The following is a 22,344-nucleotide window of genomic DNA, read 5'->3' as shown; positions in this document are numbered from 1 at the left end:
TATAAAAGGTTGTCAAAATCAGTCCTTTAATACTAAAACAGTAATTATTGATGGGATTAAAGCTGCATCAAAATGGATCAACACATTTATTCCAGCAGCAGCTCTGCAATTACAGAGACTCACAATTTATTTTATGTCATGATAATTGAGATGAAAAAGTTAAATTATGCACTTAAAAGAAATGAAGGAAGTTAAAACTGATGCATGTCCAGCAGAGCATAGATATTTAAAACAGAATGTGAGTATGAACCAGATCTTTGGTTTGAACATGAACAAGTTCTCCATCTAATACTTTTGTCACATTTAGAAACAAACTTGTTTCATCGTCTTTAAGAAATTCACTTCTCAAAACCAATAAACAAGATGAAAGTGAAAAATCAAACATGATTGACTTTGACTCCTGAAACCCTTCAGCATTTGTATAAAATCAATAAATAAAACCATCTTCAATAATGCAGCAGAGAGAAAAGCCCAGGCAGCGTCAGAGGAAAGAAGAGGTGAACACAGAAAGTGGGATGTGTGACTGACATCTCTGGAGAAAAGTCATTTATTGGGCCCATTGAAGCGTCTCTTCACGGCGTTACTTCAGTTTTAAGTGACTTGTGGGTGGTTACATGTGAAGCCTCCTTCCTACATCCACCGTTTAAAACCTTCAAACCAATGTAAAGAATTATTACTTTAGTTATCAACTATTCTGACGATTAATCGATTAATTGGATTTAAAAACTGGAACATTCTGCAACCTACATATCCTAAAAGATTCAAATAAATAACCACATTTCTTTTTGAGTAGAAAAATACACATTTTATATCTGACAACATAACAACAACATTCCTATAGTCAGGAATTGATCATTTTTAGCACAGAATGCATGTGCAGTTTAAAATAAAACACTTCCTTTTATCAATGCAGTGGACCGTTAATTACTTTTTGGACTAACTTATTGGTATTAGTTACCAAAACATGTTTAATAGCAGATTTTCTTTACGGTAATTTGAACCAGGCGAAGCTAAAACGGCCACTTCAGGAATTCTGCATGTAACGTATGTTTTGTTTGTGTTTTTTTTATCTTAAATGCAAAATGTATATAAGTTTTGCTCGGAGAACGATTAATCATTTCAGCCCTGGAATCTAGTTTAACTTTTTTCAGTGCTCCTTTTCCCAAATGATCTCCGATATTCCTGGTAATAACAGTTCATTATTTAAATAATCGATTAATCATGATTAATCCAATTAATCGCTTCAGCTCTCATTTCCAGTTGTGCCACACCTTTAATTTTCTGTTATTTATTCAAGCCTAACCGATTCAACGTTTGAAACCCGTCGGTTTTCAAACTGGACCGACATGATCCAGAAAAAACAGGAGGGGATTTTTCGGAGGGAGATGAACTCGACTTTGGCTTCTACGCTGCCGACTCTTCTGTTTTCATCCAGTTCTTCCATCTGAATATTCCTTCAGATGAAGGCACGGCTTTTACTTTCCACATCCCACACACCGATCCGTCCTCCTGAGAATTCAACGGCAAAATGCAGCCGTTAACATTCATGAATGCAGATTGGTGCTTGACTTTATCGCCGTTTTGGTGGCACAAAAATCAGCTGAAGCCATCCTTAAAGCTGAGGAGAGTGTTCATGAAAAACCTGAAGCCGCACTCGTGTGCTTTAAAGACGCTTTCCTTTGAGCTGCTTTACTTGGAGACAACACATGCATGCAAAGATGAAACTAGTGCTGCATGCTGAGGATCCAGAAAGAGAGATTTGAGTCTGCAAAGCTAAGTTATAACTATAACTTGATCACAATGCATTTCATATTTACATGCATGTTTATTCTACTACTGGTAGGACTGGGTGATAAATGGATTTGATCCGTTAATTTTGGTTTTTGAGGATTTAATCTTTGGAAAATCTAGATTTTTTTCACCAACGTACTCCTCGGGTTTCTACGGCGTCCTCTAAGGGACATGGAGGACATTTTTTTCTTTCTCTCACAGTAACGTACTGACCAGTTCATGCAGCAGAACTGAAGACTGAAAATCCTTTTGCTATAATCTGAGGTTTTCGTAAGGTTAACGTCTCGTTTATCAGATATCTGAAACAGCTTTCCATCTCTTTCCATCTTCTCTCAGATATAAACAGAAACTTTCCGTAAGAAGCAAAGAAAGAAAAGATACATTCAAACTATTTGGACTTTTCCAGAGTTATTTTCACGGGTAATAAAGTCATCAAACTCTTCTGATTGTGTCTTTTTTCTGTTGAATAGCTAATAAAGGGCCGTTTTCATCTCAACCTCACAAAAACTCAGATAAACAGGCCGTGAATAAATCGATTAGTTTTTTTTACCAAAGAGTTAAAAATGTCTAAATACGTTTTCACTGAGGCTCTTTAAACGTGTGCAATTTGACATTTGTGACAAAATAGACCAGGGTGTAGCTGCAGATTCAATGCAAGGTAATGAAAACCTTCCCCGTGTCCCCTAGGGGGCTCTGCACGTTCCAGAGTGATGTCAGAGAAAACCAAAGTATCATGAACACTTTTGCATCTGCAGCTGAAGATGCAACCTGAACCAAAACACCACCAACATGTGCAAATATCTACTCCCAGTAGTGATGTGCAGCCATCTGCCCACCAGCTGAACCTTCTCAGCGCTCTGCGGCTAACAGACTGCGATCGAATGCAGCTCAGGCCTGTGGTGCAAACTCAGCTGGAGGTTGATGGGCTTTACAACAAAAGTAATTAAAGATGGAGGCAAACAGAAAGGAGTAAAGGACACACAGAGCCAACCTGGACAATTAATGGATGAAGCTTTAACCGCCCGGGTGGAGGGGCAAACAGCACCACGTTTATGCTAACCAGGAAGTTAAGAGTCATTCTTCCTCCAGAATGAGATGATGGTTAGTATGGGCATTATAAGCCTGGAGGGCCACCAGGCTAACTGGTGTTTGCTTATATATTTTAGCTTTTATAGTTGGTGTATAGATTACAGTATAATGTCTTCCCACAATTACCTTTTAAACATCTTTTAACTCAAAAACCCGACCATCCATGCGAATATAATTTCATGTTGTCCTGTCAGATTAATGCCATCACTAAGTCATGCACATCACATGCGTACATGCATGTGGAGATTTTTAACTGGATTTTCTGGTCAAATTATGAATATTAAAGTGTTAAAACTCAAATGAACATTCAGGGAAGTTATTTTGTATCGTATAATTGAAGTTAAATATTTTGTTTGGGGTGTTTTTGGCTCATAACTTGTGATAAAACCACAATTTTCATTTTTATGTTTCAGTGTTTACTTAAACTAGTCAAAATCAAATGAAGACTTCCTAGAAAATGTGTTTTTGCTCAAGTTGTTTTTGAGTAAACACATTATTTATGCAACGACGTCCCGTTTTACCCCTAAATTATTCATGGGTTGTGTGGTTTAACATACTAACACCCTTTTTTCTGAAAGTAGCTCTAGGAAATGGGCTGAAAATGAGTCCAAGTTCTCTAAACAAACATTCGTAAACCTTCTAAAGAAAACTTTAAAGAAAGAAAGAAAATTCTCTTTCCTCAGTGGAAAACTTTCAGTTGTTAGAGTTTAGTTCAGAAAAGTCCTTTAGCTTTTCTGAAACAGGAATATCTTCAGGTTTAAACAAACTTACAGAAACCACTGATACACAATAATACACTGTGTAGAACGATCAAGGTAAAAACCAAAAGGGAAATTTTGTTTTTGAATAAGTATTAACAAACTGGTCTGCAGTTGGATGTTAGGCTGTTTTCCCACCTGACACTTTGGTTGGGGACACAAATTGCAACATTTGTTACTTTTACGCTGCACTGTAATAAATAAACCAAATTAATTGAAAAACCTGTTTCCCTCCTCGCCTGGAGTGGCGCTGCAACAGAAACAAAAACAAAAGGAAACAACAAAAAACCTCTGAAGAAGAGACTGAGCGCTACGTCCTTCTTCACAAAATGTAAACAAAAATGTCAGATTTTAGCAGTTGGAGGATTTCCCTCTTGTCTCTGGTAAAAAACCACAATCCATTTCTCCCAGTAACACTAATGCTAATTGTAATTGTATTTACCCAGTATGCCCTGCACTTTAGTCCACTTCCTGCTTTTGGAGCGGTCTCCAGTCTGCTTGGCGTTCAAATATGCATTCAAATTGCGCCACAGTTGACTTCAACCGAACCGACACCAAGGTTTGTAGGCGGACCAGAATTCACTTTTCTGGTTCATGTCAGAGTTTGATTAGCATTCACACCTCCACAAACAAACTGAGAAACAAACTAAAGTGGACTAAACACACCTGGTGAGAACACGCCCTTAAAGACTGGAGTTAAAGTGACCAATTTCCAAGCTTTGGGAACTATGTTTGTAACAGATTTAATAAATATGTCAGCGGTTGTACCAACAAATACTTACTTCCACTGATACAATAGAGCATAAACCAAAGTTTGGAATGGACAACTAACCTCAGAAAGACAAGATTACTTTTACCAAACATTTAAAAACATTAAAAAATGTCTTCTTGATGCTTCAGCAGAAAATAAAACCATCTATTCGGTTTGCTTTGAAACAGTCTTCAGGCTCATTTCAGCAACAACTGCAGGGAGCAAGTAAAACTACTCTCTCATAAAAGCTTTGCATGTAAACTGCCCCTGGGTGTCGATATTGATCCTCTAAAATGAGCCATGTTGCAATAACTCTGCTGTTTCTTCTTTTCTCCCTCACATAATAAACGATCCCGCATCAAGCACACAGAACCGGGACAAAACTAAATGTAATTTGCCAGCTGCTTCCTAATGGGGCTGCATCTTTCAATATAAACGTTAATAATCCATGATTACCTCTGCGCCGCGGCACTGGGAGCTGAGGATTCCTTTCATGTGTTTATGGGAGTGTTTCCCTCTCTGCCTCGCTCTCCCATTGGCTCCTCCTTTTGGGAAAAACAATACAGACATCAGCTAAGAAGCGTTTCCCTTGTTGTTTCCATCGGCGTGCTGGGAGACGACTGCAGAAGAACTTCAGCGCCTCGTTAACCTTCAGCTCTTTCTGTGGTAATTAGTCACATGAACTCCTAATGAAGCCATGCAAGCAGACATGAAGGATGCCACCGAATGATCAGAAATCAAAGAGAAACAAATTCAGCTGCTGGCGAAGTGAAGCAGGTTCGACAGTGACACCATTTGGTTTGTTCCAGAAGTAAGAACTTGTGATTAAATTTAGGAAATTACAAAGAAGACACTGGTACATAAACTATGTACTCTCCCTTCAGATCAGGACTAAAATTAATTTTTTTCATTAGACAATTTAATTTTACATAATTGCTGCTGTAGAAGACAGTTCGTTAAACACTTTATAACAAGGGGGAAAAAAATCAGAAAAGCAGATGAAGAACAACTCAAAGCCACTCAAATTTGTTCCCTTAATCTCCGTCGGCTTGACGCTACAGGCCCAACCGTTGCCATGGAAACTGGCTAACAACAGCTCCGCTAGCCAGCAGAGCAGAGATTACGTTCAAGTGTTTCTGAGGAACATCAACACCAAAAAAATATTCAGTTCGTTACAGTTTAATGTTTATTTTGTGATCATTAATAATCGATCGCCTGGACACGACGGTTGGTTGATTAGCTCATGAGCTAATTAGCAGAAATATGAATTACGGCGCTAACTGAAGGTTTGCCGTTTAAAAAATGGTTCTGATACAATCGACCACAGCAGTTAAATAAGAGAGTATTTCCCCTTTACAGATTCTTAGAGATAATCACGCAATTAACGGATTTACTGGTTATTGCCATTTAGTAGCACATAGATGAGTGTGATTTGCAGCACTAAGACTGTGGCTCATTTGGCTCACTGTGTTTCTCAGGACAGTAAATTAAAACTTTTCTCCATAATTACATCTCATAGAGATGCAATTTTCAGACAACTTTTGAAATAATTTCAGACTTACTGCTACAGTTTCACCCAGAAGGAGAACATGGTTGATGGGTTGACAGTTAAAAGTTGTTATTAAGCTCAAGTACAAGTTGGTTACAGTAAATATGCTGACTCAGATGACAAGAATTAAGATGAAATATCAAAAATTATTACAAATTAGGGAGAACTTCTGTCACATAAAGTAACCACTTAAACTAAGCAGAAACAAATGGCTGCCTCTGACACAGAGTTAATATGGAAGCTATCTCCATCCCATTTATTTTCCATTTGTCTGCGTCTTAGTGAGGTTATAATGGCTTCGTAAAAAAAGCCACATTAGCAGGACGGGGCGCGACAAAAGCTATGGATTAATACTCTCTGATCCCTTCCTGTCAAGCCATTAAAATGTATGCAGTTTAGCATTATCTCTGATGCCATGCTTGGCTTTCTATTCCACCAAGTTAAAACGGTTCTCAATGTATCAGCGCCTCATTTGCTGTGTTTAATGACTCACCAAGTTCCTGCTATTTTTTCTGCTTCTCCTCTTCCTCCTCCTCTTCTCTACGCAGTGTAAAAATAAAGATAAGACATGCCTATCATCCCTCAGAGCCTGTCAGTCATAATTCACTGCTGAAATTACATTCCCACACAGAACTGCGGCTCAACAGATGGTTCAGTCGGGTCGGTTCTACCCAGAACTGCTTCCAACTCCATGTTTCCATTTGTTAGCAGCAGCAGCAGAGAGTCCAATCTCCTGCTGTACTTGTTCTGTTTTACGACATGTCAAGATTTTACAGCTGGATATTATTTTCCTGTAATGTGATAACTTATGATATTATACAAAGCAACTAAAACTTCAGGATTTTAACAATATATGTATTAGAAACCCAATGTAAATGAAATCTGGATACCATTACTTTACTTAAGCTACTATCTTTTACAAATAATCAACATGATTCTGAATCATGGTGATTATTTGTTCTTGACAAGGATTTTGATTCATCCTTGTCAAAATAAACTCCAATAAATGGTTTTGGAAACTTTTGTTGGGATTGAATTAATTGTCTGCTTATTAACGGTGCATAAAATATATACAATATGAACATAACTATGGCAATATTAACAATATTAAATCTCTTTGGTATTTTAAGCACAAAAATTACAATAATTCATATAAGTAACAAAAAATAACAAATCCAGGAAAATAAAATGTTTCCAAATGAGTTTCTTTCAGTGAAAATGTTTATAAAACTTTAACAAAAACTGCAGGTGTGTGTCTGTGTGGTGAATGTTTGGTTAAAACAAGTTTGTTTTTCATTCTCGGGGTAGAAAATCCAGAAATTTTACTCAAGAGTAGAAATACTTCATAATAAAATTACTCCAGTAAAAGTAAAAAGCATAATGTAGCTAAAGGAAATTTTTAAAAAATGTTACTCAAGTAAATGTAAGTAGTTACTACCCTGATATACGGTCTGGTCTGTAAATTCACTTTGGAAATCCTTACTTTAACTAAACCAACAAAGTATTCAGATCATTACAAAAACCACTGGCTGCATTTCCATTTAGAAAATACATTTGCTTAATTCAAAAAAATTAATTTGTCGATCAAAAGTTTAAGTCAGGTGGTTATAAAAATTAATTTATTTGGTAAAACTGCAATTAAACACTTTTTTCACGTCAGATGAGTCACATGTTTAACAACCGGATGTTACTACTGTTGGAAACAACAAAGAAGACGACCACAGGAAGAAGCTGGAGGATGATGGTGCTGCATGCATTTTAATGACTTACAAACGTATTTGCTTGATTTTAATTGGGTTTCTTGTTTAATGGAAACACAGCAATTGCAGAATTCCAGAATATTTACAAGGCTTTGAGCACATTTTTAATGGAAACGCATCTATAATAAGAAAGCTTTCTTTATGTGTCTGGGCAGAGAAAAATTTGTTACAAACAGAACGATTCAGATATTGGTTGGGTAACTGCATCTTGATAAATACGAGAGCTTCAGCTCTTATTTTGCAAAGTAGATCACGAACAAAGCTGCTGATTATTCCACTCAAAGCTAAATACGTTGCATAAAAAATGAAAACCGTCCTCAAGTCACAGTAGTTTTCACAAACCAGTTTCAGCTGCAATCCACTCAGATATGGCTCATTATGCCAGGCTGAAGACGTGGAAATTTGTCACGTCTGCGTAATGCGAGCGCTCCGGAGAACAGAGTGGACTTGCAACGATCACAGGAATGAAAATAACAGCTTTGAGATCAGTGGAGTGCGTGGTGCGGATCTGCTGATCATTCGGCTGCCGTCTCATTCTCATTCACAGCTACAGCGCTTCTCCTGCTTCTTGTCAGTCAGCTCAAGATGCTGCTCACATCCTGTTTTACTGTACTCACACAAACTGAATCCATTACCGCCAAACCAGACAGATGAAACCAAAGACTCTCCTTTAGGCAAAACAGCCACATAACATCCACCACTTCTTATTCTTCATACAATCTTAAAATATTAAACATTCAGCAGGACATTTTACTAAAACATTTTGTTTTCATGGCAGGATTAGATGATCAGATGAACTACGGAGGTTTTAGTTGGTTTTTAATTTCTTAAATTTATTCTACCTTTAATGTGCTGTATGTTCGTGTTTTTAGATAATTTTCTCCTTTTCACAGCAAATGTTGCCGACAGGTGGCTCAGCAGCAGGATGACCAGGTGCATCTGCAAGTGATTCATTCTGTAAATGTTTTTTCTCTACTTACAGTTGTGTTTTAAATTCAGAGAGCCAGAACTGAAGTGTTATTAGTTGAAAATGCATCATAGTTCCAGTTAGAAGTTGCATATCTATTTTGAGATCCGATCATTAATTTTACAGATGGAATAATAATTCAAAACATAACTGCAATGATTATTTTTTAAATAACGGATGCAAACGTGAATTTTATCTATAACCCATTTATATCTCACTTAAATTACTTTATTTGTTTATTCTTTGTGTAATAAAGTTTCTTAACCAGGGACCTGAGTCCGAATTTCATACCATAACCAAGTAAGGTTATGGTAAAAAATCCTTGAATGCAAGGTGGAGCCACTGCACACATGCACAAGTTTAAAGGTCAAATATTAGCCAGTTTTATAAATTTTATAGCTGTTTGATAACTTTCAACCTTGAGTTGTTGATTCGTTGAGGCGTGAACTGCAACAGTTGAATCTAATTTTAACTATGTGGCCGTGACGTACGTAATGTTTCGCTATGAAGTTTACCAAAGTCTGTGTGGCTGTAAACAACCTACACAGTGAAGAAAGAAGTGCTAAGCTGCTGGATTGCAAAATTAATTTTTTCAAGTATTTTTTTGCTTCCGTTTGATTCTCAACTTAATCTAAAACCAGAAGCTTGCAAGTTGGAAATCGTAAATTGTAGTTTATGGAGTTGTTTGTATGTATTTGAGCCGGTACGTTTAATTTTGACCATGGGTAGATCAAAAAACTCCACAGTAAATTCAAATCTGTAAAATTAGTTTTTGAAGTAAAATCTCATAGTTTAAAGTGAGGGTGTCAGCAAAATCAACTTTTTTGAGCTTTAAATAATTTTATGATGTTATTTAAAGTACCTGGAATGTTGCTTTGATTCTTTTGTGCATGCAAAGACAAATTTATTTTAAGTTACTTCTGATAAATATATCATAACAAGTTAAGATAGTTACTTGATTGTGTTACAAAATGGCACCATGTTCCTGGAATATTACAAAATACTCCCCCTTTAATCAACTCTGCCTGTAAAATGAATGGTTCATCATAAAAACCAAATAATAATTGAGATTTTAGACCCTAATGGCAGCTTTTAACATTCTCACTTTAACTATGAAGAGTCTGAAGGCACCAGAGTGACGTTCTGAGCAAAGTTAAAGTTGTTGTGCTTGGTTTAATTATTTCAGTTCAATGGGGGAATTCTGCATTAATCTTTCATAAGTGAAAACACTTTAACTTTGTTACGATTAAAATTCAGCAGCGATGGACAGCAGCTTCTCTGTTCATCTGAGAGAAGCAGGGCTGCTGTACCAGAGGCGCCATCGCAGGCTGTAAGAGCAATAGGGGTTTGTATTAATTACAACCAATCCTCTGCTTCCTCATAAAACAGCCCGAATGCCCTGCACTGTTAGAATGTAATGCAATTACGAGCATTAAAAGAGTTGAATGTTTTTCAGATGGCTTGTAACTCATCTTGATTGTTAGATCTGGGATTTTATTTATTAGTCATTTAATGATTGCACTAGGATGCTGTTTATTTGACTGGGGGCTCTCAGACTCATTTGAAATAAAAACTTTTAAGAGGCCAGTCTTTTCCTTTGCTGGTTTCAGGAGCATCACTGGAAAGATTTGTTTTCAAGAAGGCAAAAACAAATTTTAGATGCTTGGCTGAACGTCTCTGTATTTACATAACTGATTAAAGTACCAAACTGGACTCATCTGAGACACACATTGCCATTTATGTCTTTACATCGCTTGGCTTTAGCAAGGGAAGAACTTTAGGTTACAAAAATAATCTAACGTAGGTTACTTTATATTTAGTAAACTTGGAAATTTTTCCAGAATTTGGCTTGTTTTATGGATTCAGCCACTATGCAAGGCAATTCAAAATGCTTCACATAATGAGAATATGAAACAACTAGATGTCACAACAACAAATTAATGTTGCCGTTTGCAACCATTTTCAAGTAATACATTGATAATGGCATGATAATGCTAGTCTTAAAACCAATAAACTTTAATTTAGCAAAGAACAGATGGAAGATATTTAAAAAATCCAAAACAAAAATAGTTAAATGGAAAAAACTCAATGTACAATCAAAATCAAGAAATAATGGATTATAAAGTCTCTATAAACAAAATGGCTGTTGAAAAAATATTAATCAGAATGAAAATTATTGAGCTCATTTTAATTTATCATGCGATTAATTGATTAATTGCATTTCCTTTCTGCAATGTTTAGAAATAACTGTCGGAATGAATTTAAAGTTCTTGGCTTTAAAAGGAAAAAAGGTTAAAAAAATGTTAAAATAAGAAACTGACAGCTCAGATATATGAATAAATATATAGAAAGGTAAACTATCGGGGTTTCCACTGTTAAAAAGCCAAATACTGACATGGGTCAGGATTTAACAAAGGCCCAAAAAGCTCCAAGAGACAGAGTAAAACCTAACCGTGACATGATCAGAGAGGCTTTTTAGGTTCCAAACTAATAGAGTGAACTTCAAACAAATACATATGTGGCTTGTAAAGCTGGACTCCATCTCTCTATGTAATTAAAAGGTATTGAGTGTTTCAGAAAATGAGGCGAAGCGGCTTTTCAGTTCGGACGGATTAATCAGTCGTAGATGGTCGACTGGATCCAAACATAACAACTTATTTACAGGAAAAACTTACTTTTTACTTACTTAATGTTAGGGTGTCACAGAATTACACAACCAAATGTACGTTTGATTTATCTGCACTGCAGAAACACTAAATCTAACCAAGTATTTTTGGTAGCTTCTAATGCAAATATCTTGAAATAAGACAAAACTAACTTGCAAGTAACTTTTCAGAAACATATAAAAGTTTTAACAATTCATTAATATCTCATTAATATTGATGAATTGCTGATTTAAAACTCCTTTATGTTACATTTTCAGATGCTGCGGTTGACTTTCACACTGTGTCAAACAAAACTGTTCCCCTCCTCGCCTGTGGGGGCGCTGCACCAAGAACCACTGAATCAGGGGTGTCCTATGTGTGGCCCAGGGGCCATTTGTGGCCCTCAAACTGATTCTGTGCGGCCCCCAACTGCAATTCACAAATTGGCCGTTGTTGCAGAATCAATATTTTTAATTTGTAATTTTCTTACAATGGAAAATATAAAGTACAAAACAAATAAAATAATATGTGAAAATAATAAAAAAGTGGTAAATTTCTACCACTTGAGTATCAAATGTTGACAATTTTGGACTTTAGAATGCCATAAAATTCCAAAAGTTGAAGATTTTCAACATTTTTAATAGAAAATTTCTGAGATTAATCTTAATTTATGAGTTCTTAGGCAGAAATGTATAACTTTTTTGTGTTAAATGTAGCTACTTAATTTGCTTGATTTCAGGTTGGGGCTTTTTTTGGTCCATGTGACAAAAAGTTTTGACACCCCTGCAATAAATGGAACAAAATAAAAACATCTGAAGACACTGAGAGCTTCTTCCTTCTTCTTTCTTCATTAAATGTAAACAAAAATTAAGTAGTGTTTTGGTAAGAGACTACAGGTAACGCTAAAGTAAAGGGGTTTTTTTACCCTTTTTTTACCCTTTTTTACCCAGAATGCTTAAAAAGAAAAAAGTACAAACTCCGCTGGTAAATTATTTCACTTATAACAAGAGATTTTTCCCATAAGTGAAAAATCTGCCAGTGGAACAAGTACTTCTAATAATTATTGACTTAAAACTAAATCTGAAAACATACTTGTAAGTCAGTTTTCTTTTGTTTCATGCAAACTAAGATATTTGCACTAGAAATACTTTAGATCTTGTGTTTCTTGCCGTTCATGTTCAAGGGCTTCAACTCTCAGTGATCCGGTTTGAAAACCCGTCCAATAATCCTCCAAGACAAAGAACAGGATGTAAAATTGTCAGCCTTACCAGATTTTACTCTGGCTGAAACCTTTAAAAAAGTTCATCCTCAGCCCAAAGCCGGCGCGTTAAGATCAAACAGCTCCAGTTTTAACAGCAGGTACCAGCAGGCGAAGCTTTGCAGCGCGGCCCTGCTGGTCCCCAGCGGCCGGCCACAGCTTGTCTGGGCCATCGCAGGGCAGATGGGATTCGCTGTGCTGAGGTTCAGCGCCGTCTGGACGTGCCAGGAATATTTCCACAGGGACACTTTCAGGGTTTATTGGCTCTTTCAAGTAGCTTCCCCTGCCAGATGATCCGATCGGCTAAGACGATGCAGAAGCTGATGGATAAATTACTTTATGCTCAGAAGTGAAGTCAAAAAGGCGAAATTGGGCTTAAAGAGGCAAGGCTGTAATCAAGTGATCTGTGCTGACAGAAGTTTAGACAATTTGCAAATGTAGTCAGTATCTGGGCTATTAAAGCCCATTTTTACCCTTTCTTTGTTCATCACACTTGACTGGGTTAGAGTTGGAACCAAAATTGCAACATTTGTTTCACTTTCAGCTGCTGCAGTTCTCTTTCACACTGCACTGCGTGAAACGATCCAAACCCTTTAATAAACCAGTTTCCTTCCTGGCCTGTGGAGGCGCTGCATCAAGAACAACTGAAGGAAACAACACAAAAACCTCTGAAGAAGACACTGAGTCCAACTTCCTTCTTCATAAAATCTAAACAAAAATGGAGTGGCATCAGATTTGAGCAGTTTCAGGATTTCTTTTCTATCTTTGGTAAAAAAAACAAAAAAACATTTATCTTGCTAACACTAGACTCTGTTTTGGCTGTATTTACCCAGAATGCCCTGCGCTGTAGTCTGCTTTCTTTTTTAGAGCTTTTAGAGCGGTCTCTGGTCTGCTTGGCGTTCACATCTGCATTTAAACTGAACCAGAGTTCACTTCAACCGAACTGAGACTCAGGAACTGGATCAGTTCGGATTTTGATCTGAATAGTTCAATTGTGCGTTCGCACCTAATGAACCAAACCTCGAATTGAACCAAACCTTCTAGGTGAACATCTTAATCCATTATTTTAGGAATTTCATTTTTGGGACTGAACCGTTCAGACTACCAGGAAAAAGTCAGATATAGTTCACAAAAAAAGCGGAGTGTGTTGCATTTGACTGCTGTGTTTGTGAACCCAACATGCTTTAAGTGTTTTGAAATATGCGGTTAATTGGTTTGTAGAATCCCAACCTTTGCGTCAGTGATTACATGATTTGATGAATACATTTCTGCAATTAGTTAATCATCTAAACTTCTGAGAGTTACATTGCAAATAGAGATTAATTTGTACTCATTCAATTATTCTCCACGGTTAAAACCTAAAGTGATCATCTCTTCTCTGTTTGCGTTACAAACACACACCAAAGGAATCATTGATTTGTTAAAACACACTTTGGAGTAATAAAACACCTTCGGTATCATAAGGAAACCCAACGGCGTCTCTCCATTTACACCTCAAACACTCCAGCAGTCGACACCATGAATGTTTCACAACTTGCCGTTATTAATAGTGTTGCTGGCAGAACTTTGTCTTCAGATCTGGATCCTTCGTCCACTTCCTCTTTATTCCAGTTAACCTCATCTTTTACCTCTTTTAACCTCGTCATCCTGTGCCAATTTATGTCACAGCCACTTTTAATTTCCTGTGAATCATTGAAGCCGCCTGAGTGAATTAGGATTCACTTCTCATTCACACGAACTCCTACATCCTCCTTTTTGTTTGAACCTGCCTTAAATTCTGGCACATCGTCGTATTTTGGCTTCATTTAGGATTTATTGCTGTCCTTTATAAAGCACTTTAATACAAAATATAACTTAACTTGTGCTTAGGCCTGTCGCCATAAGCAATAAATCAACTGATCATTTAAAACGAGCTCAATAATATTTTCTACCAAAAACTGGAAGATAAAAGTTTTAGTTTGGTGTTTTGGTCTCAACCAGCCATTTTTCTGAAGAACAATTTTGTTTACAGAGACTTTATAATTCGTTTTATTTGTTGTTTCTGTTGTTTATTCATTTCAGCCATTTAAAATGTCTTCCAGTTTATTAGAATTGAAAGTTTATTAATCTTTCAGAATGTGTTCTTGCTTTATTATGCCATTAACATGATATTACTTGATAAACAATATTATTGTTTATAACTTCTGGAACGATTTATTGTCCAGGAATTGAAAAAAAGGACTGATTATCGTCTAAACTTTTGGCCAAAATCATTAAGTCAAAATCACGTAGAGTCACACAAATCATTTTTAAAACACATTTTTTGTATAAATTTTTCATTTTATATGCTCAATTACAATTGCATTTAGGAAACACATCAGTAAATCATTGTAGATGCGAGACAGTCTGGTATAAGACAAGCCCACAACTTCTGCAGTTTTTCAGTTGATTTGTTTCTTTGCAGGATTTGTTTGAGTGAAAAATGATGAATTATTTTGGTTTCAGTTACTTGAAAATTGAGGTTTTCAAAGATATTGCTAATAACATGAATATTTTATGCAACTAATACATTTTACGGTGTTATTTATCAAACGTGACAAAATGTAATGTTTAATGGTTGACTGTCTTTTATAACTTTGAATTTTGACATTTTGAACCTTGCTGATGACATATGCTACACAATAAACTTGATTATCTGTAAAGAATGAAGAGTCCAGCTGCATCAACCGGCTATGTTTAATAAAAACTAAAACTATAGGATTTATGAATCAGTTTCATGCAGCACAGATGGATTTTCACCGTTTGCTTTAAAGCGTCACTCTCGTCAACATCTGACGGAAACAGACTGGACTTTTTCCCTCCTTCAGATGGAAATGGAGACTGAAAATGCTCTAAAGCTGCTCCAACATTTTCAGCTAACCGCACAAGAAGCAAGCTCTGTTCCTTGAAAGAACCTCAGAACTGCAACAGCCGAAAAATGACACCCACAAACGGCTCCACACGTCTTCCCAACCTGAAAGCTGACAACCCGTCAAGACAAAAACAACCTGCGGTAGATTAAATAAAACAGGGATGTACAAACATCCAGGCATTGATATTCCACTGCTGTGGCTCATGTGGAAGGTAAAGAAGGAAGTTTGACCTCTTCAGATGACCTATGCCTGACCTTTATAGTGTGTTTGTGTTGCTCAGTCGCCAGTGAGAGTCGAACAGCCAAATACAGAAGGTCACGACTTGCAAAGACTGCTAAATCCAGGGAACGGGGCTGACGTCTTACTGACAGCTAATTCTGCTAACATGTTATTTAGCTCCATCACCGTCTGACATGATGCACCAAAAGGTTGCAGCAACTCTACCAGAAAACATGTCTACATCTCTCCTTCGCTGTTCATCTGACTCATCAGCCTGCAGCAGATTTTAGCCGAGTTGTTTTGTTTTAACCTAATGATTTAATCAGTTAATTGCATGAAAAATTGAAACGAGATCAATAATTTCCTTTTGCATGATTTATCATTTTTCTATTTATACCAANAAATGGATAATAAAAGTCTTCAGTCTGGTGCTTTGGTCTAAACTACCCTCTTTTTTGAAGAACAACTTGGTTTACAGATATTTTATACCTCATTTTATTTGTTGTTTTTATTTATGGTGGATATTCAAATAGTCCCAGTGTTAAATGTTCAATAAAATTTAAAGTTTATTGATTTTTGAGAACGTGTTCTTGCATTATTATGCCATTATATTAATTGAAATAGTTTCAAAACAACGATATCATTTATTGCAATAACTTCTTATAGTCCAGCCAGGCCTACTTTGACCAAGTTATCAGTATTTTTGATCCTTAAAACAATAATATAAAACTCTAGGAGTAACACCAAGCCACTATTCACTGACATTTTCTACAACATTTTCCCTACTTACCCAAATGCAAAGTGAGTTTTTGGTAAGATTTTGTCTGCGACAAATAATGCACCAATATCTCCACCTACATGCTTTGACAGTTTTCCAGATTTTTTATAAGTTTATATTCTAAAACTTTATTCAAAAGTTGCTTAACTTTTAAATCCAGACAAATTAATGTGCATGTGCCAAGTTTAATTCCTAACAGGATGTTTTGGTTGTTTTGAAGCAATCTGATTGGCTGACAGGATTTAGCTTTACTCCACGCTGCCCCCTATGGGTTGGGCATAATTAAAACACCATTTGTATTTGTGCAGGTTCATGTTGATGAAAACTTTTCTAAACCAATTCTGTGTGCACAATATTATTTTTTTAAACAATGTGGTGGAGAAATTTGTTCTTGTAAAGTATAAAATAACTGGTACTAATATTGCTCTTAATTGCTAATAACTGATACTTACTGATATGATATTTATATTTTTTACCCTATTGGCACCTTGTAAAATCAACCACAGTTTTGAAACTGCTTTTCTGCTTTAGGAAAACACGCTAAGAACACGGCAATATCAACCCAGTTTTAATTATCAGACCGATTCCAATATGTTAAAAACATATCAGGCCAATATTATGCATTCCTAGTATTTATCTTTAAATCCACATTCCTTCTACTTACAACAGTAACTGCAAATGAAATTCTGAAATATTTGCTGGCTTAAAGCAAAATCAAACAGAGTTCAATAATTAAAACATGGAAGCATTTTAGGCCGTTTTACTCAAGTTACTGGCGATGATAGTAATAAGTAAATAAATGTATGTAAACCATACAAGTTTTCAAATTTTATGACTCATTTGTAGAGTTTGGGTTGTATTGGGGTTTTTTTAAGGCAGGAAAAATATATAAAAACTTAAAAAAGTAAGAAAAAGTGAAGTAATTTCTATAAACGTAGCATTGCTCTGTTCCTGTCTTGGTCGGACTCTCCCACACACACAGACAGCTCCATCCCTTCTGCAGCTTATCATTAAATGCTCCAGGTGAGCCGGTGATTTACACCAGTCATTTCAGAGCTGCTCTGTCTGCCTTTAATGACTCCGGCCTGGGCCTGCTGGCAGAGAGAGATACTGGGAACCGAAGCACTGAACAGTGACTATCGGGGACGGCTCTGAGCTCAGATGATCAATTGGACTTTTCATACTTTTAAATGCCGAAGGTACTTCCCAATAGATCACAGCATGAGATACATTTTTTAAAAGGAATTAGAGGAAATTGTGGATGAAAAAAAAGAAACCTGATATCAGTTTTTCTGTTTAACTAAAGTACTTATTTTAAAAAACACTTTGGAGCCTTTAGAGCCATTTTTTATTAAAGCAGAATTACTATTGACATATCGAGTTGTAGTAAGCAGGAAGACCAGTGGGAAAACCACTGGGGATGTTTACAGCAGTTTCTCAGATGATAAAATGTGTTTCTTGTTAAAGAGGATCTATAATGCAAAATTCACAGTTTGTACTTCTACTGCTTCCAAAAGCAGTCCAAGCACTTTTTGCCAATAAGTTCATGTTTTTAGCCGTTTAAAAATTCATTCAAAGGCCACTGCTCGGTTACCTAGCAACCCAAGCTGAGCACCAGCTGGTTTTACTGCTGTACAATGGCTGCTGGAAAAGACAAGTGTTTTGTTGTTGACTTACAAATTAGAAACCACTTGCTGCATTCTTATTGGTTGAGCAGGAGGCGTCATTTCTGCTTTTCAAAGATGAATGGCTGTAGCGCATCAGTTTGCCAATTTTGATGTGAGAGTGTAAACGTCGAGTTGGGGGCAAGCAGCAGCTTATTTGGATTTAAAGTGATAAAAGGGAGTAATAGTAGCTCATTCTGGAAGGAGCTGAACTGACTGAACTAAAATCTAATTATCTATGAATAATTTTGTGCAAAAAGTGTAATGAACATGTTTTGTATAGAACACAGAACTATAATAGGCGACCTCTTAGCATTTTGAGATCATAAAATGCTGAATTGTTTTATTAAATTAGAAAATACTTTTTGTTCCTCAGTGTTTGAGCCAAATGAAGGGTGATGTACTGTTATTTTGGCTACCTTTCTATCCACTGAATGCATCATTAGCTTTATGTGGTGAGTAGAAAGACCTTTTAAATCTGAGCGCTGTGACAAAAGGCAGAGTAACGTTTAGGCAGCTACATTTCAGCGCAGTAAAACTCTCGCTATAATAACCGTTTTGAGAAAACTGGGATTTTAAGCTGCTTCCATTCACTGTTGTATGTATTTACTTATTCTTTTTTTAAACACTATGTGACTCCCTCATACATCTGGTGACAAATCTGTAGAAAGAAATGGGAGAGTTTGAATCAGTTTGCGTCAGGGTCAGAACTGGAGCAGAAATCACAGGGTTTTATCAGAAAGATTTTAAAGCTTACTTCGTGCAGCAATGCTTAAGCTTTTCTTCTTTAATGCACATTTCTGAACTTTAATCATAAAATAAATACAACTGCAGTGCTGCAAGTAGATTTCACCATATTTACCTTTTTGCATTTCTTATTTTGCATGTTTATAAAAACAAGGATTTTGTGTCTCACTGGCCTTTTAGTGACAAAAACAAAGTGCAGCCACCTGCCCTCATGCAGCATAAGGACGATATTGGAACACCAAACAGAATCAGATCCCTGAAAATGTTATTGACTCCACTGTTTCTGTGAGCCCCCAGCCACCACAAGCTGATTGAATAAAACATGGAAGAAAGATTTGTCCACTCCTCTGTTTTTCTGTGTAACTGATCCTTTTTCTGTTCTGGGGCAAAAACATGAAAAATCCTGATGTATAAAAATGTCTCCTTGATCTTGAAGTGTCCTTTTGAACATGGTTCCCATTTCAGTCATTTATAAAAAGGCTGAGACATTTTTAGGGACTCTTTGTACAAAATGTAACTTTTGTCTGACTGCCAGAATAACGGAGTTGCTCTCCAGACGTCAGTAAATCACAGCAGCAAAGTATATCAATTTCCCTTTCAGAGACGATCTTTTAACTTATCTATAAAAGATTCTGTCCTGCTGATCAAGTCTGACGTGGTTTTGTAATAAAAGCCATTTTGTATTGATGGATTGGACACCATTTAGGCTCGACTTCATTAGGGCTTTTTTCCACCCCATCACTGCGTTTAAATACTGCAAAAACTTTTCTGTTACTCTGAATTGATTACTTATACTCTAAAAATAAATATTCTAAATACAGGGGTTATTTACATGGATCATTTACAGACATCTAAAAGCTGTGCTTTTTATAAATGATGTTGAGACATTTTTTTTTTATCCCAGTAAAAAAGGATGAAACCATTTTATGTTTAAACTACCTGCAATCAGAGGTGGGCAGAAAAACCCACAAATTGTACTCAAGTTAGAGTAGTAATACTTCAACGTATTTTTACTAAAGTACAAAGTATGCATCCAAGAAATTACTCAAGTAAGAGTAAAAAAGTGTTTGCTAAAAAGTCTGCTCAGATACTGAGTAACTCATCAAATTATCAATAATTTAATATTTAAAAATTGCATCATGAGGTGGACCAAAATATAAAGTTAAGTGGAACTTTTGGTATTTTAAGGACTAAAATGACAATAATTCAAATAACTAACAAAAGATAATGAACTCAGACAAAAAAATAAAAAAAATAAAAACTTATGAAGCTTTAACAAAAACTACAGGTGTGTGTCTATCTGGTGAATTTCTGGTTAAAACATGTTTTATTCAGATATTTTACTCAAGTATGAGTAGAGATACTTTATAATAACATTACTCAAGTATAAAGTACATAGTAAACTCAGTAAATTAACTCTGGTTGCAAGTTGCACCTCAGTGCAGCCATCAGTCCTGAGCTGCTTTGTGTGATTCTTCACCATAATTCAGACTTTAAGTGTTCCCCATTGTTTATGACTTTGTTGTTGTTTTATTTTAAATATGTTTCCTGTTTTATGTCTTTTTTAACCACTATGTGAAACTAAAGGCAATTTTCCACATCTGTAAACAATAATTATATCAGATTAAACACTTCTATCCAGAACTGTCACATTTTAGCAGAAATGCCAACAGAACATATAAATAAATATAAAAATAATCTGACATTGTTTGTTTTTCCTGTAGTGCCTTAAAATAACCTTTGTTTTGCCATTTCAAAAGAGAAAGCAACTGAACTGTAAAGGATAACAATGCCATACCGAGTTTATTTAAAACAAACTTGATGGAGAAAAAAAGTCAACAAAGTTTTGTGCATGTAGAAGAATGGAGAAGTTAAACACGGACAAGTTGAAATACGTAAAATCATTAAAACAGAGTCAATTTTTCAGGATTTGTTAAAAATTTCAGCAAACAAATTTACAGGTTAAAACTGACTTTAAAATAAAACCACCACAGTTGCACCGTGCAGCAGAAGATCAGGCACCGTTGGATAAACCGAGGCGTGCCACAGGGGCGTGTGCTCGGCCCACTACTGTAAAATCTGCTCAACCATGACTGGACTCCCAAATTCAAGTCCTTAAATCTATAAATTATCATTAAATTCATTAATGACGTGACTATTGTTTTCCTCAGCAACAAAAATATGCTACGATTTACAACCCGTCTCTAAATGTGTTTGGATCTGCAGAGATAGTCCACAAACTCCTCCCCCTTGATCATCATCAGCTCTTAAATACATAATTAATGTCACTAATTAACATCTTTGGTAGTGATTAATGTGACTACATTAGTAATTTAGCTCACAGTGGCAAATGTGTTAAATAATGAAGCCAAAACATAAAAACTTAATCAATACAGTCACTCTGCTTCTCTGCAACATGAACTGGGATTGAACTCGGTGGAGGCATTCTCAGGAGCAAAGTAGCATTACCTCATGCAAAAAGTGCTGACTTTGCACTTTGATTGTGCAAGTGTTGGGAAGGTCTCAACTTACCCCACCTCTATTACATGAGCAGAAATTTAACAATGCTGGTTCACTGATCCAAGCGGCCTTTGAAGTATGGCAGAAAAGCTTAACTGAAGAGTTTACCCAATTATTTATTTTTGCAGATAGAAAAGCTGGAACAAAACTGAAACCTCAGCAGCGGTTCAATTGTTCAAGAAACCTTTGCTGCTTTAACTACCGAGCTTCTTCCTGCAGCAACTCTGAACCTTTAAGACTCTTATGATGCTAAGATAATCTTTTCTCGCACATCGGACAGCAAAGACGTTTCCCAACTTCACACAAAACTTTTTCCATACTCTGCAACTGTGGTGCTTCCATTCGATAAGAAATGCAGTTGAAAGTTTGTATGAAAAAAATTAGCAGTCATTTTCACTGCAGGGAATTTTGAGGTATTTTCTTGTAAGATACACAAGTCTTTTTTTTCAATACAAAAAGTAGTCAATACCATTTAGGAAAAAAAGTAAGATAAAATAAATCATCATTCATGTACAGCTGTGTAACAGATGAAGGTCCCACTTCATTGAACCCCAGTGAAAACCTGCTGGTTTTTCCACCAGATATTGATTCCTGAACTCTTCCTGAGTTAAAACATCAGTATTGTTGTTTCTAAACGAATATAAATTTGTTTTCTTTGCATTATTTGAGGTCCAAAAGCACTGCATCTTTTTCGTTATTTTGACTATTTGTCATTTTCTGCAAATAAATACTAAATTTTTGCGTGAATTTCAGAGACATGTCAGTAGTTCATAGAATAAAATAATAATGTTCATTTTATTCAAACATTTATCAATAAAAAGTAAAATCAAAGAAACTGATCACTGTAAGTGGTCTCATATGATATAATTTAAATCCATATATATATAATTTCTATCTGTTTTTGTTAGAAATTAGCAGCCATTTTGACTGCAGAGACTTTTGTGTTATTTTCCGTTT

At 36.0% G+C, this 22,344-nt stretch overlaps 1 long non-coding RNA gene across 1 annotated transcript; it reads right to left on the bottom strand.

The window, feature by feature from the left end:
* Positions 1 to 1,895: 1,895 nt before the first annotated feature.
* LOC106959630 (uncharacterized) lies at positions 1,896 to 22,053 on the bottom strand. Its single transcript, XR_001427399.1, has 3 exons — positions 21,950 to 22,053; positions 13,133 to 13,138; positions 1,896 to 1,907 (listed from the first exon to the last, which is right to left on the bottom strand). It is a non-coding gene; the product is annotated as an uncharacterized LOC106959630 (long non-coding RNA).
* Between the last annotated feature and the right edge of the window lie 291 nt (positions 22,054 to 22,344).

This window comes from Poecilia latipinna, unplaced genomic scaffold (assembly GCF_001443285.1).
Source record: "Poecilia latipinna isolate Pla-1442-1.1 unplaced genomic scaffold, P_latipinna-1.0 Scaffold1103, whole genome shotgun sequence".
NCBI lineage: Eukaryota > Metazoa > Chordata > Actinopteri > Cyprinodontiformes > Poeciliidae > Poecilia > Poecilia latipinna.
Note: the sequence above shows the minus strand (reverse complement) of the source record. Positions and strands in the feature narration are given on the sequence as shown.